The sequence below is a fragment of the Dermacentor silvarum genome, chromosome 5, assembly GCF_013339745.2.
Source record: "Dermacentor silvarum isolate Dsil-2018 chromosome 5, BIME_Dsil_1.4, whole genome shotgun sequence".
Classification (NCBI taxonomy): Eukaryota; Metazoa; Arthropoda; class Arachnida; order Ixodida; family Ixodidae; genus Dermacentor; species Dermacentor silvarum.
Window position 1 is genome coordinate 118,946,006 of NC_051158.1, and position 17,598 is coordinate 118,963,603.

The window sequence follows — 17,598 nt, forward strand, 5'->3', positions numbered from 1 at the left end:
TTATTTCAGCCAGTGCAGTCACCATCGAAGTGAAATGCTCAGTGGACACATCACCTTATGACCGCTACATATTTTCATAATCTCCATGCTCAAAAGCTTTTGCAGGCAGCTGTCTGAGCACTTTTGCACTACAAGAAATTGAAATGAGAAGCAAGCTTACAGTTCAAACAAAGTTTTATTCCTTGAACCTATGGTACATTGCTGCACCAGTACTTGTAGTGAAGATTCCTGTTCACATTGCAAACATTGCTTTTGAAGCATCACATATGTAGGAAAATGAGTAATCGTGTTCATACCAGCAAAACACATTTTATTAGTATGCGCAGCCCACAAACACTAAAGCCCGTTTCACATGGTGCGATTTTGCAGTTCGTTTTTCGTAGCTGCGGTATCCGCAGATGCGAAATTCGCAATCCCGTTTCATATGGATCTACAGCAGCTGCCTTTTTCGCATACTCGTTAAGCATTCTGACTGGCGATGACGCATGAGCGAGCCGCCTCCTATTGGTCGTCTGTTTCCACCGCTACAGTGGCTACCACCGCATCTGCGTTTTTCGCAGAGAAGTTCAGCACGCCGAACATCGAAAAAACGCACGCACGAAGGGTCCGGCGGCTTATTTTCCGCAGCTGCGAATTCGCTGACAAAATTGCACCGTGTGAAACGGGCATAACACTGCAGTCTACAATACTACCAGTTAAAAGCGGGCTGTACGACTAAGGAAAAAGTCAAGTATATCCGAGTTCAAACTACCTAGCACCCAGCAATTTATCGACAGCCAATCAACATCACATCTGAAGTACACAGGAATCAATTTCCCACTTACTCTGGCAGAATTAAAATCAGCCCTGCTCCAACTGCAATTACTGCCCTAGAACCTGACAAATTATCAAATGGGACCAAACAGAATAATAAAAAAATAATAATAGTAGTTCCTTTATTTTTCATCATGAAGATGATGGAGGCTGGGAGAAAAGGCTGAGAACCAGCTTGACTAGCTCCGGCCTCCTGGAAATACACTTCGGTGATTGGACAGCATAAGTGCACATAATCAAGATCAAAAAATGACATGTACAGCAAATAAGACGAACAGCATTATGACGAACAATATATATATATATATATATATATATATTACACACACATAGAAACAGCATTATCCACAGCAATGCAAAACATTTTCAATGGAAAGAAACAGTCAAAAGAACACACTGAAACTTCTATTATGGCAAAAAAAAAACCTCATAACTACAGAATGCAGTCAACTTTCACGCTTAAAACAGTAGCATGTTTCACACTTCTGAAGAAACTGAGCAATTGTACTTAAATTGCATCAGATACCTTTTAGCAGTGGTGCAATAGGATTTTAAAAAAGTGCATGGGATTTAAAACCACAAGGGCAAGAACAAAAATACACTTAAACTTTCAGAACTTTTCTTGACAAATGTTTCTTGTTGAGGAGCTTCCTCTTTGCATGTGCCTCAGTTAAATTATTCGAGAAATTTGCCAAGAGAGGCCTCATGAATTTTCGTAGAAGTAAATTCAGGAGAACCACTTTGTGCGACACACTGTCATTCATGCTGCAGTCAAAAAAAAAAATGTGGTTGATCCCTCTTATATAGGAATCGGTATAGAACACGAAAGTGAAACGTGTCTTCACAGAAGTAGTGTAATGTTTATTGCACATTGATATATAATGTCTATTTTTGTTTTGTGGCTAAAGCGCCCTTAGGCGTTGATGCACCCACGCTGACGCCTGGTGGCACGTCTCCTCCATCACGACTACCAACGTCGATGACCATGAGCAACCGTCGTGCATATGGAAGCTGCACTACGCTGCACACGCTAGCACAAGGCGAAAGACGAAGCACGTAACTGACACACTAATACAACGCGCAAGACAAAGCACGTAACTGAATCGTCACCGAGTCAAATCAGCGCGTACAGCGCGTCGTAATTGCAGCCTCCGCGATCAACTTCAGAAACATTTTCAGAGCTAATTGCGGAGGCCACGCTCCGCTGTGCTGAGTACGGTGAACGCCACTACCAACGCCACCTAGGTGGCGTTGGTAGTGCTTCTTGATGCCAGCGTCCCTTCGAATGCTGGCATCGAGGCGTCGTAGTGCTGAGACGACCGAAGCGTTCACTGTCGGCGCGCGTTAGTGTCATAATGCAGTACTTCTCTTTTCTGCTCGTAGGCGGCGGCACCGGCCCGAGCAAGAGCGCGGGTACACGGAGGAGTGTTAGATATATAAGGCGCGTCTGTGTAGCGCTCTGCAAATGCGTTTGTGGCGCAATGGGTTAAACGCTCGGCGATCTATCGTCGCGGACCGAGAGGTCGTGGGTTCGATTCCCAAATTTTGCATGTTTGTGGAACTTTTTCTTCTGGTTTCTTTCTTTGTATTATGTTCTATGACGTATTTCCGTGACGGAAATACGTCAGTGAAGTCTTGGTGGACCCCGGCATAAAACACTTTCGTGTTAAAAGAGGATTCTTCATAAGTGCAGGAAGCACTGCGCTAGAAAACTTCTTCAATGGTTGTGGCCCTTTCACAAGGACAGCAGCTGCTCTAGAGGCAGTACTTTCAACCAGGCTCACAAACCCAACAAATGCTAAAGTCGGATTAGAAAGCCCTCCCCGATCAACTCCTGCAATCAGAGCAACTGTTGTAGAGCTCGATTTTGGCGACTGTATCTTTAACAAACAGCCTTCACAGCTCACGTTATCTTGCACAGCTCTTACAAGGAAGCCAGCAATCAGTGCCAGCGTGCTCGTTCGCAAACTTTGTTGGGGTGGACCTGGGAGGACAAAGAAATGTTCGAGAATAATGACACAATTAGTATGAATGATTCAGTAGCAACATCTAAAATTGTAATACAAAACAGTCTACCTTCACTGTAGCAATAGCAGAATCTAAGCAAAGTGAATTAACCTGAGGAATTTATAAATGTGTCGAAAAGCAGCAGCCATTGAATTCACAAAACAACCATAACGACAAGGGACTTATTCAAAATTTCTCATTTTGATGCAGCTGCATGTCAGCTTTGCACACAACTAAATTTTTTGGATAAGTTTTTCTCTTTACCTTCTTGACATGCATATTTTCATCAGAAACTTGCGTGAGTAATGGACGTTGATAACTAATCAAATGAAGGAAACACACTTGGGTAGCGCTCCAGTGCAGCCAGGTGAGGAAGCAGAAGCTTCTTGATGTCTTTCTCAGGTGTTCCCACTGGCGCAGGTTGAGGGGCAAGTTTTGTTGCCTCCCCAACAGAGCCTATCACACTGCCCACATTGCCACTTGGGGATGAATGGATGATGCCTGTAACTAAAATCTTCTGAAGCGACGACAGTGCCGCATAGGCATCAGTTTGGTCATTTGACCCGTTGAGTTGCCGGATAGTAGAAAACAAGGATTCCACATCATCGCTTGAGAACTTTCCAGTTAAAACGAAATGGAATCCAAGGGCAAGGAGATGCCTGGTGCACAGAACAGTTGACATTGTCGTGATCTTTAGCGCCTCATAAGTTTCCTCGGACAGGAACTCCAGCTTGTATGTGACATCCTTTTTCTATTTCTCAAAATAGGCAAGGCACTCATTTTCGAGCCAAGTGAGCCTGCAGGAATAAATGATGTATAATGTGATCAGTTTGAAAGTGTTGCTTAGCATATACATAAGCTGCAATAACATGTACAGAACCATGCATTTAGAGAAAAATGCAGCCACTCATGTTTTTACATAAAGGCAAGATAAATGGCCATTACCAGCAGTTTATCAGATGGCATACCTTTCGTCATCTGGACCATAGAAGGGCATCCTCAAGGGGTCCTTCCTCAACCAGCATAACGTTGTAGTTTTGACATTGTGGAGAGTGAACCACTTGTATACAAGCTCCATAAATTCAATGGTGGGAAGACACTGGTCGAATCCACGGGCACCAAGTTGCCGTCCATGTTTTTCAAGGAACCTGAGGACTGATGTGACCTAAAATGAAATTACATTCCGGTTGATTATGATTATGAACGAGTTGACCATTGTCAAATTGTAGGCGTGAGAAATGCATATCATTTCTATAAATAAACGATTACGCATGCTTTACCTGAGGAGAAAAGATGGCAACAGCCTTGGCAACAGACATCTTCTCAACATTACTTGGCCAAAGGTGCTTTTTCGTCAAGCACCTGACGAGCTTCAATGCACCTTGCTTTTCTTGTATGTCATGAAGGTTCCTGTGACAAAATGCAAAGTTAAACTATAAATTTCTAAGGCAAGAAAAAGCTACATTTTTACCTCAGGTAGTCTAGAACGATCAGCACTCCATTATTCCTGAAAATTCTTCTCGTGTCCAGGAACTGATTTCTGATGTTTTCATGACAAGGCAATAATCAAATGATAGGAAGAGTGGCCTATCTGGATTAAGAGGGTGGCTGGAACGAATCAGTCAGTAATGTTAGCACAGTCAGTGAAACTGTTAACAGTATACATTTGCTTTAAGCACATTTTGTAGTTATGACAGAAGATTTATCCATAATTAATGGCTTTGCAACCTTTACTAAAAATCTGACTTAGCAACTAGGTACTCACGTGACCACAGGGCGTATAGGCCTCCAGACAAACTGGCAAAAAACTTGCAGTTAGTGCTATGGTTATCAGCAACTAACCTCACCACCTGAAAGCCAGCTTCTTCAACTGATGTCATCACTTTCAGAGCAAGGAGCTCAAGCTGCTCTCCTGTCAAACCTTCTGTGAAGTAATACCGCACAGGGAGCCTGCAATTTTTTTCTAAAAGCACTAAGTGTCAGATGAAAGACATGATATTCCTCTGAGGGATTAAAACAATCTGCACAGGTCCACATGACACTCACGGGCACTAGCCAAATATCCCATATACCTGTAGTGGGTAGACAGCCCTACAAAGACGAAACAGAGCAGGTGAGTCGCCAGTTCCTCTTCTAACCCAAAGTCCACTTCAGCACCCCCAAGGTCCACCAATCCATGCACAGCATCCGACTGCTTTTGGTAGACCGCAGCTTGCTTCAGGGACATCTCATCTATTACTAGAGACCCACAGCGTGCCTGCAAGAATTACAAGAGCATGGCTCCAATATTTTTACCTCAAGGCAAAAAATTATTTACCTCCTTGGAGTGCAGTTTCACCTCTGCATGAAGGCGCTGCTTGATGAGAGAGGACACTACCTCTCCTGTACATGCACCAATGTATCGCTTAAGAGTAGAGCGACTTGGTAGAGTCAAGACAGCAGTCTCCCGAAGAAGGCGGTACCCAGCTGGTGACTTTGCATGCCAAAGAACACATTTGCGTATGTCTCCTCACGCCATCGTCCTTTTTTCTGCTCAGGAAAGCAAGCTGCTCTTGAAGGAAGAGTGCCTTTTCATCGTTCTCCTCCACCTTTTCCTGCAAATATGACATATGCATACAATGAGAATTTTTCTAAAAGAATGTTGAAATAGAGATTAGTTCGCACCTGGAGGATTGTGATGTTCGTTTTCTTCATCAGAACTTCCGCCTTTTTAGCCTGCTGTCTCAGAATAGAAAGCTCTCCTTGTAACTTCTCCTGCTTCTTCCGGAGCCTTTGACATTTCCGGGTGAGGTTTTTCACTTGCCTCAGAAGATTCGTCATTCGTGAAAATGACAGCCTCGTCTGAACTCCAAATGGCCTGGTTGCCTTTGACAAATTTGTGATGCTTTTGGTAGACTTAGTACGCTCGGGCCTCTCACATGTTTCAGGCAAGCAACAAGCAGACTCAGGTGAAGGCGGAAATGGAAGCACAGAGCGAGATTCACTAACAGGCACCCCCATTGGTGGTGCCTGTGAATGACTCTCCTTGTGTGCCTTTGTTGCTGCCTTTGCCTGAATATCGTCCATTGGTGGTGCCTGTGAATGACTTTGTGAAAGCGGCAACAGTGGTTCTATCATCATTTCAGCAACTTGATGGGCAATATTGCTGTCAGACACATGCATGTTTGTCTGTTGGTCAGCTGCATCGGATTGAGAGCAATCGGGGTTGGAGGTGTCTGGCCTGGAACATCAAGAACCTCATTTGTAATCATGTTAAGCGGTTTACGAGTTATGCAACGAAGCATATATTATACGCAAAATTCAGGTGTGCCTCCGATGGAGAAGATTGATGCAAAACACTTGCTTATTTCTCTTTGCCTCTGTATGAGGCTTGCTTGCCGACAGCCCTGGCACAGCACTCCTCTTCACAGCTTCTCGCTCCCTTTTTCGGTGGTTCCTGCAGGTAGACTGGGTAGCTCGGGAATATTGAAGGTATAGCATCTGGTTTTAACTTTCGCATCTTCAGACCTCCCCTGTAGTCTTCTAGCTTGAAATACAAGCTGCAGACCTTGCTGCAGTCGCTCGGCACCCATGGCTGTTTCCCTGGGCCTGCAAATATATCCGCGTGTATAATTTCGCACCACAAATTTCTAATGGTAGGCAATGTAAGCATAAATTTTCTATTTATGTGGAGCCCACTACGTGACAGATAAGGAAAGCTTGTAGGCTCACTAGTGTGACCAATGTTCCAATTTAGTGGCGGCTAGATGCGTTAACGACAGCTGCACTTGTGCCTGTTGCCCTTAACGAGAACAACCTCGGTGTTTTCTTGAGGTCGTGGCTTTGTCATGGCACAGCGTTTGCGCAAAGCAGAGCACAATGCACTAAAAGAAGCTTCTCATAAAAAAAAGAAAGCGTGCATCGCGTCAGTGTGGATCGGTGGCAAGTGGGTGCTGAATTCCTGCCATGGCGTGGTCAGGCTAGAGCACAACAAAAGGCAACTGCAGCTGTTCGGCTCTGTAAATGATGTCCACCAGCCGCACTAGTGTTTCTAGCCGCCAGCAAACATACTGCCGCAACACAGCAATCTAGCTTTCTATGGTAGACAACGTGACGTGAAAAAGGTTTTAAGTAGCAACTGACCAGCCATTAAGCCGATTTTCACGGAGTACGGAATTCAGCTTTTTCGATAGCTTACCTTCTGCCTGTCGAGAGATCTTCTTCAACCACTCGTGTCGAATTTCGGTAACGGGAAACTCCTGGAACGATATCCCAGTCGCGATTCTTGACCGCCGCCCGCTCGACTTGCAGAAAGGGGACGCAACAGTACACCATTTCCGGGAAACGGTGTTACTGCTACCGTACCGTAATGCTGTTGTTGACTGTGCAGTCGCTAAGTGACCCACGATTAACACGATCAACTCCGAATGTCACAAAGGCAAGCCGTAGAATAAAGACCAACTGGGCAAGCGCCTACCACACGAAGCAGACCACACGGAGCACATGCGGCCACGGCGTTCGATGCGATGGGGGTAAGTTGTGGCGCCAGGGCATGCAGCGGCAGTTTGGCGAAATAAAAAAAAACTAGACAAGAAAAAGCAAATCTGGCGTCAGGGGGAGCGTCGGCATGAGCAGGTCGGAAGTTTATAGAGGAGGTCGTGGTCGAAAATCGCTGCGGCGCGCCGCGGAAGGTTAATATTGTTGCTAAAACGGATCCCCTGCGAATATAAGTTGGCAGAGCGATGCCAACTTATATTCCGATGGACTCGACTATGATATACCGCCAGGAAAATTTATTACACGCAAGTTAATCATTCTCCCTGGCAGCTTGGAGTAGACAGTGCTAGAGCGATCAGTGAGCAGCCATCTTCTATTCCTGTGATAACATAGATGATATGGGCCCACGATCCTTTCATAACTCATACGGCAGTCAGGTGCTTTGTACTGTGAAAAACTGTTGCACCCAAGACCGTAGAGGTGTATAGAGTTGGCCTGCGGTCTGGAGCACGGTGTAAAAAAGGAAGGTGATCTGACGGCGGCGCGAGGCGCGGCCACTTAGTTTGACTTTACGCACGCTGCTGCTGCAAGGGGCAGCACCTGTTCTGGGGGCCACTTTTTCGCTCGCTTTGCTGGCGCTTTCATGGGCACGCGCGGCAGAAGTGCTTTATTTCGATGAATATATGTCGTTCGCCTGCTTAAAACGACTCTACATGGTTGGAGAAACGTCTCTTTTTATTTCTGCCGACATTCCGATTGGCTCCGACGCGGCGAGCAGCGGTAAGCGCAGCGCGCCGTCTGCTCGAGCAGACGACGCATCTCTCTCGTGTTCGAAATGACGGTATTTTGACTGTAAGTGGCATGAAACCTCTTACCTGCTCAGGATTTGGCGTCTAAATAACGAAAAATTGCATATCTTTGGGTATGGGTGTTTAAATGCTGACGGAGGTCGTAAATTATCCACTGTTGTGCCGCTTCTCCAAGGCCTCCTGAACACGTGCTGCCCCTAGCGGCGGCGATCACTTCCAGTCACACGAAGTGGCCGCTCTCTCGCTCCAGCGCAGGCGCGCCGTCGGAACACCTATCTCCTTACATCGTGGTCTGGAGATTGACAAGCATGCCCAGGCAGAGACGCGAGTTGATCCACCGAACGAGTGACAAATAACATTTAGTTATGTCGTTGCGGAGCGCTCAACTCTACAAGTTTCCTGACGGCAAACGACCCCCCCCCCCCCCCCCCTACCGTACACGACCGATCGCGGCGCTGCGAACGGCACTACGATGACGTCAGTCGGGGGACTCGCCTTTGTCGTCTGCTACGCGCCGGCTATGGAATAGCGACATTTTCGTGCATGTTCTCGCTCTCTGACTGCGTCTCAGGTAGGACAGCACACTCCAATTACTTTGTGTACTATTTTAAAGCGACGCTTTCTGCGTCTCACTGATTCGTGCGTGAGCGCCGAAAACACGCTGCAGGAAAGCCAACTTACACAATGGAACTATCTCCGCACACAATACCGATAAGTTGTACCGATAAGAACAATGGGAACTGTAACGCCACGCTACACAGACGAACTGTATATATCCCCATTGCATTACGCGCGTCACGCAATGCATTACCGGCCGTCACCATGGGTAGGCCGCGGGTGCAGCGCACGGCCAAAGAGGCTGCCGTACGCGAACGTAAGCGCGAGCGTGATCGTGCCCGTAAGGCCGATCCCGTGTATCGGCAATGGCATAGCCTCTGACCGTCTACCACAGCGATCACAAGGCAATACTGTGCAAGTGTGGAGTCGTCCGTGAAAGTGTGTGTGTGTGCGTCTAATCAACGGCTACAGGATCTAAAATAAAGGCTATGCAACTTAACGAGATGTGTCTTCATTCAACTTGAACGTTCAAAAAGTGCAATCCTAAACAAGCAAATAAATCGCATATGCATCTCATCGGGTCGCTCAGCATTTCTTGGTTTCGTTGTGTGGTCGATGGCTTTGGACTTTGATTCAGTTTGCATGGGAGAAAGTTTCGCGTTCAACCATTTTCTTTAAGAAAGGGGCTTTGATTTTTCTAGCTTTAGTTCTATAAATGACTGCATTAGGAACACAACTAATGTTGTATATTTTAATCTGCTATATCATCACCCGATGGGGTGGCGCATTGCCTATGGCGTTGCGGTGCTAAGCTCGAGGTCACAAATTATCGGCTCCGCTGAAGGTCAGTGAACTATCGTGCCCCTGAGAAAGAATAAAAGTAGCGGCAGCAAAATGGGGCTCGTATAAAAGAAGTATATATATATATATATATATATATATATATATATATATATATATATATATATATATCTTGTAAAGGCGTTTATTTCACACAGGCATTAGGGCCAACCCTTGGATCAGTTCAAGGAACCACGAGCGCGAGCGGCGTAGTCCGAGCGATGCGCTAGAGAGACTGTCCCACTAGACAGCGCTGGTAAGGATGCCCCACTGCATCGTCCCTCTTCTTCACTACAATTACCCCCGGGGACGAAAAAGGGAGCTGTCCGGCGACCTAACAGTTCGTCTCTATTAGTGGATCATAGTACGGTTTGAGGCGCTCGATGCTGACAATGTCGCGTCCGCGACGGCGCATGTCCGAAGATGGTTCAACAGGCTCAATCACATAGTTGACGGGTGATGCACGCTCGACGATGCGGTAGGGACCTTCATACTTGGGCATTAAATTGGAAGACAGACCAGGTGCAGCGGAAGGAACTGAGAGCCACACAAGCGCTACAGGAAACAAGGTGGGAGCGGAGGTGGGGTCACCGCGAGTGTTCTTCTGGCGCTCGTGGTCAGTGGAGGTAAAAGCACGGGCGAGGTCGCGGCACTCTTCGGCATGTCTCACCGTATCAGAAATGGGCGCACATTCAGATGCGTCGGGCCGGTATGGTAGCATTGTGTCGATGGTGTGCGATGGGTGCCGGCCGTACAATAAGAAATATGGCGAAAAACCAGTAGTGTCTGCGTAGCGGTATTGTACGCGTAGGTGACGAAGGGTAGAATGGCGTCCCAGTTCGTGTGGTCGGAGGAGACGTACATTGAGAGCATGTCACTGAGCGTACGGTTGAATCGTTCCGTGAGTCCATTGGTTTGAGGGTGGTAAGCCGTCGTTGTGCGATGAACGACGTGGCACTCTTTGAGAACAGCTTCGGCTACTTCGGAGAGGAAGACTCGCCCGCGGTCACTGAGCAGCTCCTGGGGTGGCCCATGACGTAGGATGAATCGACGAAGCAGGAAGGAAGCGCCGCAGTTTCAGCGTATCGCGTAAGATGGTCGACTGCCACAGGGCCAGCGGTTTCCAGCCGAAGTCATGGGAAGGGTCCCGTACAAATCTATACCGACGCTCCCAAAGGGCCGGGTGGGGCAAGGTAAAGGTTGCAGCCCAGCTGGCGAGAGGCGGGGTGAACATTTCCGGCGCTGGCAATTGGGACAACAGCGTACGAACTTTTAAACGTAGCTGTACATCCCTCGCCAGTAGTACCGCTGTTGTAGGCACTGGTAAGTCTTGAAAACGCCAGCATGAGCACACTGGGGATCGGCGTGGAAAGCTGGGTATATTTCGGAACGCAGGCTGCGAGGCACTACTAACAACCACTGGCGACCGTCGGAGCTGTAATTGCGCCGGTGAAGCAGGTCGTCGCGAATGGCTAATTGGTGAGCTTGATGGCGCAACGCGCGGGTTGTAGACCTGGTCGATGGATCAGAGAGCCAGCCTATGCGCGACGCAATCCAGGGGTCCTTGCGCTGTTCGCAAGCGATGGTGCGAAGGTCGATGGAAGACACAGTCAACCGAGATATATTGTTGTCAGCCAAGGGAAAGCGCGAGAGGGCATCGGCGTCCGAGTGGTGTCGTCCGCTGCGGTAGAGTACGCGGATGTCGTAGTCTTGCAGGCTAAGTGCCCAACGTGCAAGACGGCCGGACGGATCTTTCAATGACGCCAGCCAACATAATGCGTGGTGGTCCATGATATCAAGTGGGCGGCCATACAAATATGGCTGGAACTTATTAAGAGCCCAGATGATCGCGAGACATTCTTTTTCAGTCACGGTGTAATTATTGTCGGCTTTCTTAAGCGTTCGGCTGGTATAAGCAACGACATACTCAGGGAACCCTTGCTTGCGTTGCGCGAGGACAGCGCCAAGGCCAACACCGCTGGCATCTGTGTGGACCTCTGTAGGGGCCGTCGGGTCGTAGCGGCGCAAATTTGGGGGGGGGGGGGGGGGAGTCAGCAAACGACGAAGACTTGTGAACGCCTCGTCGCACTCTGATGACCACGAGGTAGAGGAGCCCGTTGCTCCTAAGGAGCTTCGTCAGGGGCGATACGATGGCGGCGAAATTCCGAATGAAGCGTCGGAAGTAGGAGCACAGACCGATGAAACTGCACAATTCTTTGATGGACGTTGGCTTGGGAAACTCGGCAACGGCGCGAAGTTTGTCGGGGTCAGGGAGAATTCTGTCCTTAGATACCACATAGCCAAGTATCGTGAGTTGCTGCGCAGCAAATCGGCACTTCTTTATGTTTAATTGTAGGCTTGCCTTCGATAAACACATCAAAACACGCCGGAGGCGTTCGAGGTGCGTGGTGAAGTCAGGCGCGAGAACGACAATGTCGTCAAGATAACACAAACATGTGTGCCACTTTAAGACTCGCAGAACTGTCTCCATCATGCGCTCGAATGTCGCGGGCGCATTAGAGAGTCCAAAAGGCATGACGTTGAACTCGTACAAGCTGTCGGGCGTGATAAAGGCTGTTTTCGGCCGATCGACTTCTTCCATAGGCACTTGCCAATACCCGGAGCGCAAATCCAGAGATGAAAAGAACTCGGCTCCTTGCAGGCAGTCAATTGCGTCGTCTATGCGTGGCAGGGGATAGACGTCCTCACGAGTTATCTTGTTAAGCAGGCGATAATCGACGCAAACCCTGATGGAGCCGTCCTTCTTTGCAACAAGGACGACAGGTGAAGCCCATGGACTTTTCGAGGGTCGAATTACTTCGCGCCCAAGCATGTCGTCGACTTGCTCGTTAATCACACGACGTTCGCTGGCAGAAACGCGATACGGGCGTTGTCGCAATGGTGGGTGAGAGCCAGTGTCGATGTGATGCGTGACAGTTGAAGTCCGACCCAGGGAAGCTTGCGCCACGTCGAAAGACGAGCGAAATTCTTCCAAGAGGGACAGCAGCTGGGAACGCTGGGCCGCTGTAAGGGTTAGCGATGGAGGAACCAAATACATCTCTGGGCAATGCGTCTGATGTAGAAACGGCACTGATCGTACGGTAGGTTGCGCAATTTGGGTACTCGGGCACGTCGATAACTTGCACGTCGTCGATGGCTTCCACGGTACCAACACATTCTCCTCGGAGCAGCATGACAGGGTATGGGCACGAGTTGCAAACAAAAATTGCGCTAGTACCCTTGGTGATGTCCACGGTCGCAAAAGGTAGCAACAGGCCCTTCCTTGCGAGGAAACGGCCAGATGGCGAAAGTAATGCAATGGCGTCCGAGAGGCCACTGCAGTGCATATGAACGATCATTGAGGCGTTGGGAGCAACCTGAGTGTCGGCTTCGACGATCAGTTTCCTGGAAAGCGACGGAGCGTCAGTGGGCGTGAAATCTAGCAGCGGCGATAGTTCTATTTCGGCCCGTGCGCAATCGATAACGGCATTGTGGCGCGAGAGAAAATCATATAGGCAAAGCATATAGGCCGGTTGTCAGAGGTACGCCTGCCGGTTCACTGTGGCTGGTCCCTCCCACGTCGGAGCACGCCCTGGATGGAGCGGCTGGTGATAGGACTGCATAACGTGCTGTACCGGTGGCCGAGCCACGACGTCGGCATAAGTGAGGGGCACGTGAGCAGAGAGTGGGTGGGGCCTCGCAACGACTTCAGCGTAGCTGGGTGGTGCTGGTGCCGGGGCCAGTTGTGGTGGTGCCACGACCGCGGTATAGCGCGGTGGTACAGGCGCAGGAACATGGTGGCGTTGGTCGGGCAAGACCTCGGCGATTTCTTGCTCGATGGCGCGGCGGAGCGGAGGCACGACAGTCGAAGCGGACTGTGGCACATGCGGTGGCTGAGAAAATGGTACCAAGGAGAGTTGGCGGGCGACTTCCTCCCGAATGAATGCCTTCATTTCCGCAAGCAGTGCGGTCTGGTCGAAGGTGGTAGCCAGACCAGCAATGTGTTCGTCGCGTGATGAAGACCGACGAGTCAACGAGCGCTGCCTGCGTAGCTCCTCGTAACTTTGGCATAACGTAACAATCTCCGTGACGGATTGTGGATTCTTAGCGAGCAGCATGTTGAAAGCGGCGTCCTCGATTCCTCTCATGACGTTTCGGATTCTGTCCGATTCCGACATCGTCGCGTCCACGCGCTTACACAAGTCCAGGATATCCTCGATATAGCTAGTGAAGGACTCTCCCGGCTGTTGGGCTCGTTCTCGCAAGCGAGCTTCTGCTCGCACCTTGCGCGCAGCAGGACGACCAAACACGGCTACTAAGGAGGTCCTGAATGCGGACCATGCCGGAACTTCCCTCTCGTGGTTGTTGTACCAGAGGCTGGCCACAATATATATATTCTAAAGGTGCTTATTAGAAGAGCTCGGCGCAGCGCAACGTCGACGGGCAGGGCAGTTACAGCTTCAAAGCACAAGAGCCGTTGCTGAGCGAGAGTGCTCGACCCACTAGCGTTTAGATCCAGTAGCACTGAACCCACTAGTGTGTGTCTTCTTCGCTACAATCATATATAAACATATATATATATATATATATATATATATACACATTGTCATGCGCTAAAACAAGAGCAATCAACAATACCAGCAGCCAGACACGAAGAATGCTAGACACGAAGGGACGGTTCTCCAGCTGGCGCGGGATCTTCGACTTCGTCGTTTTCTTCGCTGATCTTGCAGGGTACGCAATCATGATCAATTGCTGGCTCAAAACACCAGGTGGCATTATTCCCCCTCAGAATGAACCATCGACTCGATGCTCAAACACAAGACGTACACGGAAAGTACTCAAATTAGGTAAGACACACACACAAAAAATGGAAACGTGCTAGCCCACATACGAACATGAACACGACGCGAAAAATGCGTTCCGTGGTCGGGGACAAAAAAAAAAACGCTTCGCAGTTCTTCGGAGGATGACGCCACTACAGCAAAAAAAAAATGTTCACTAGTACACTATACAAGTAAAATACGGCTTGAGGCGGACAAGATGTACAATCTCTGCGCGTGGTAATCGGCGCTTGGGTGATGACAGGTCCCCGTCTGGAATGACTTCATAGTTCACGTCGCTGACACACCTTAATACTATGTACTGTCCGGAGTACTTGCTCAGGAGTTTCTCGCTGAGGCCTAGCCGTCTAATGGGGCTCCAAAGCGAAACTTGGTCACAGGGCTCATAGGTAACTTGTCGATGGTGGAGATTGTACCTTATTGGATCTTTACACTGCTGCTGTCTTATGTGCACACGGGCCAGTTGACGTGCTTCCTCGGCGCGCTGAATGTACTCCTCGACGTCAGGAGCTAATTGGTCGAGCTGAATGATGTCGTCATACGGAATCATGGCGTCGAGCATAGTTTCAACATCTCGACCATAAACGAGGCGAAATGGCGTGAATCGTGTAGTTTCCTGCGTGGCAGTGTTGTAAGCAAATGTTACGTACGGCGGGATTTCGTCCCACGTTTTGTGCTGCACATCCACGTACATAGAGATCATGTCTGCCAGTGTTGTGTTTAGTCTTCTGCCAAGCCGTTAGTCTGAGGGTGGTGCGCAGTGGCCTTTCGATGACTCGTGTAATTCAACTTGAAGATGTCGTCCAGAAGCTTCGCCATAAACGCCGTCCCTCGGTCAGTGATGATGAATGACGGTGCGCCATGCCGAAGCACAATGTGATGCATAAAAAACTCGGCAACCTCAGATGCTGTCCCGCGTGGTAGTGCCTTCGTCTCAGCACAACGCGTCAAGTAATCAGTTGCGACAATGATCCACTTATTGCCGGAGGAAGACAAGGGAAATGGTCCAAGAAGGTCAATTGCAACTTGATCAAACGGCGTACGCGGAGGGTTGATGGGTTGTAGAAGGCCTGCAGGCTTGAAGGTTGGCGACTTGCGGCGCTGGCCTTCACGACATCCTTTCACGTAGCGTTTGACGCAAGCAGTCAGTCTAGGCCAGTAGTACAGTTGTCGTAGCCTGTCCGGAGTCCTCGAGTAGCCCAAGTGACCAGATGTCGGCTCATCGGGGCAGGCTAATAGGATGTCGTCGCGAAGGGCTTGAGGCAATATTAGAAGATGTGGTTTGTCGCCGGCACCTGTGTTTCTTTTGTGTAAGATGCCCTCTCGTAGGCAAGATGACGACAACCGTCGCGAAATAGGGCGAGGAATGGACGCGATGTTGCCTTCTAAGTGATCGGTGATGGGCCTTAACTCAGCGTCCGATCGCTGTTTAGCCAGAAGATCCGGCCCGCTGAGGCCTCCCAGGAAGGCGCTGTCATCTTCCTCGTCAGGATTCTGAGATTCAATAGGTGCTCGTGATAGCGTGTCGGCATCTTCATGTTTTCTGACGGACTTGTATACAATGGTTATGTTAAATTCCTGGAGTCGCAGACTCCAACGTGCCAATCATCCAGAAGGGTCTCGGAGGTTGGCCAACCAGCAGAAAGCGTGATGATCGGTCACAACTTTAAATGACCGCCCGCAGAGATACGTTGTAAACTTTGTAGTAGCCCAAATGACCGCGAGGCACTCCTTCTCTGTGGTGGAATAATTGGACTCGGCGCGTGACAGAGTGTGGCTCGCGTAGGCTATAACTCGTTCAGTCCCGTCTTGCCTTTGCACCAGGATAGCTCCGAGACCGATATTGCTGGCGTCAGTGGGTACTTCTGTGTCAGCGTCCTCATCGAAATGACTGAGCACGGGAGGAGAAGACAATCGACGTTGTAGCTACGCAAAGATGGTCTGTTGTTAATCAGTCCAGAGGAATGGCGCGTCGTCACGCGTAAGGCGAAATAACGGCTCTGCAATCTTCCAAAAATTTTCAATGAAGCGTCGATAATACGTGCACGAGCCCAAAAATCGTCTGACACTTTTCTTGTCTGTTGGAGCTGCAAAAGCAGCTACGGCAGCAGTCTTTTCGGGATCGGGCCGAACACCTGCCACGCTTACGACGTGACCGAGAAACTTCAGTTTCTCGTAACCGAAATGGCATTTCTCTGGCTTGAGGGTAAGGTCAGCCGATCGAATGGCTTCGAGTACATTCCAAAGGCGTCGAAGGTGCTCGTCAATAGTTTCCGAAAAGACAACGTAATCATCGAGATAGACGAGGCAGCTTTTCCATTTGAGGTCAGCGAGAACGGTATCCATCATTCGCTGGAATGTGGCAGGAGCGGAAACATAGGCCGAAAGGGAGTACTCTAAATTCGTAAAGGCCGTCCGGAGTCACAAAGGAAGTTTTCTCGCAGTCCCGCTCATCTACTTCAATTTGCCAGTAGCCACTTTTCAGATCGATAGAGGAGAAATACTTCGCGCGCCTCAGCCTGTCCAGAGAATCGTCGACACGAGGCAACGGGTACACGTCTTTCTTGGTGACGTTGTTGAGCTTCCGGTAGGCAACACAAAACCGAAGCGTGCCATCTTTCTTTTTAATAAGCACGGCTGGCGATGACCAGGGACTGCATGAAGGCTGTATTACGCCGTCTTGAAGCATTTACTTCACCTGCGTTTGAATGGCATGTCGTTCGGTCAGGGAAACACGATAAGGCTGCTGCCGTTTGGGGTGCGCGTCGTAATAGGTGATGATACGATGTTTCGTAATCGATATTTCACGTATCTTCAACAACCGTGCAAAACAAGAGTGGAACTCGAGCAACAGCTCACGCAGGGTTTGTTTGTTGTCTACAGGAAGAGTTGCACTAATGTCGACGTTGCGTATAGGTGCTTCAGCAGTGCCGATTGCCTCGGAAGCAAAACATTCAGTGACATCGGCGATCGGGTCAGCGTAGGCGATGACAGTACCGGGGTAAAGGTGGCGGTGTTCGTAGCCGAAGTTCGTGACAAGAACGTCACAGTGGCTATCATGGAGATCAATAAGGCTTCTTGCTACGCAAACACCTTGAGAAAACAGGAGAAAGTGATTGCTTTCTACGACTGCTTCACCGTGTAAGAGTCTGTCACATGGTACTTGAACCACGATACTTGCGCGCGGTGGTAACATGACAGCGTCGTCGATGACACGAAGAAGTGCTCGAGGGTGGATGGTGTTGGTCGTC

At 49.2% G+C, this 17,598-nt stretch overlaps 1 pseudogene; it reads right to left on the reverse strand.

Annotated features, from left to right (window-relative positions):
* Positions 1-1,256: 1,256 nt before the first annotated feature.
* LOC119452573 (uncharacterized) lies at positions 1,257-7,134 on the reverse strand (annotated as a pseudogene).
* Between the last annotated feature and the right edge of the window lie 10,464 nt (positions 7,135-17,598).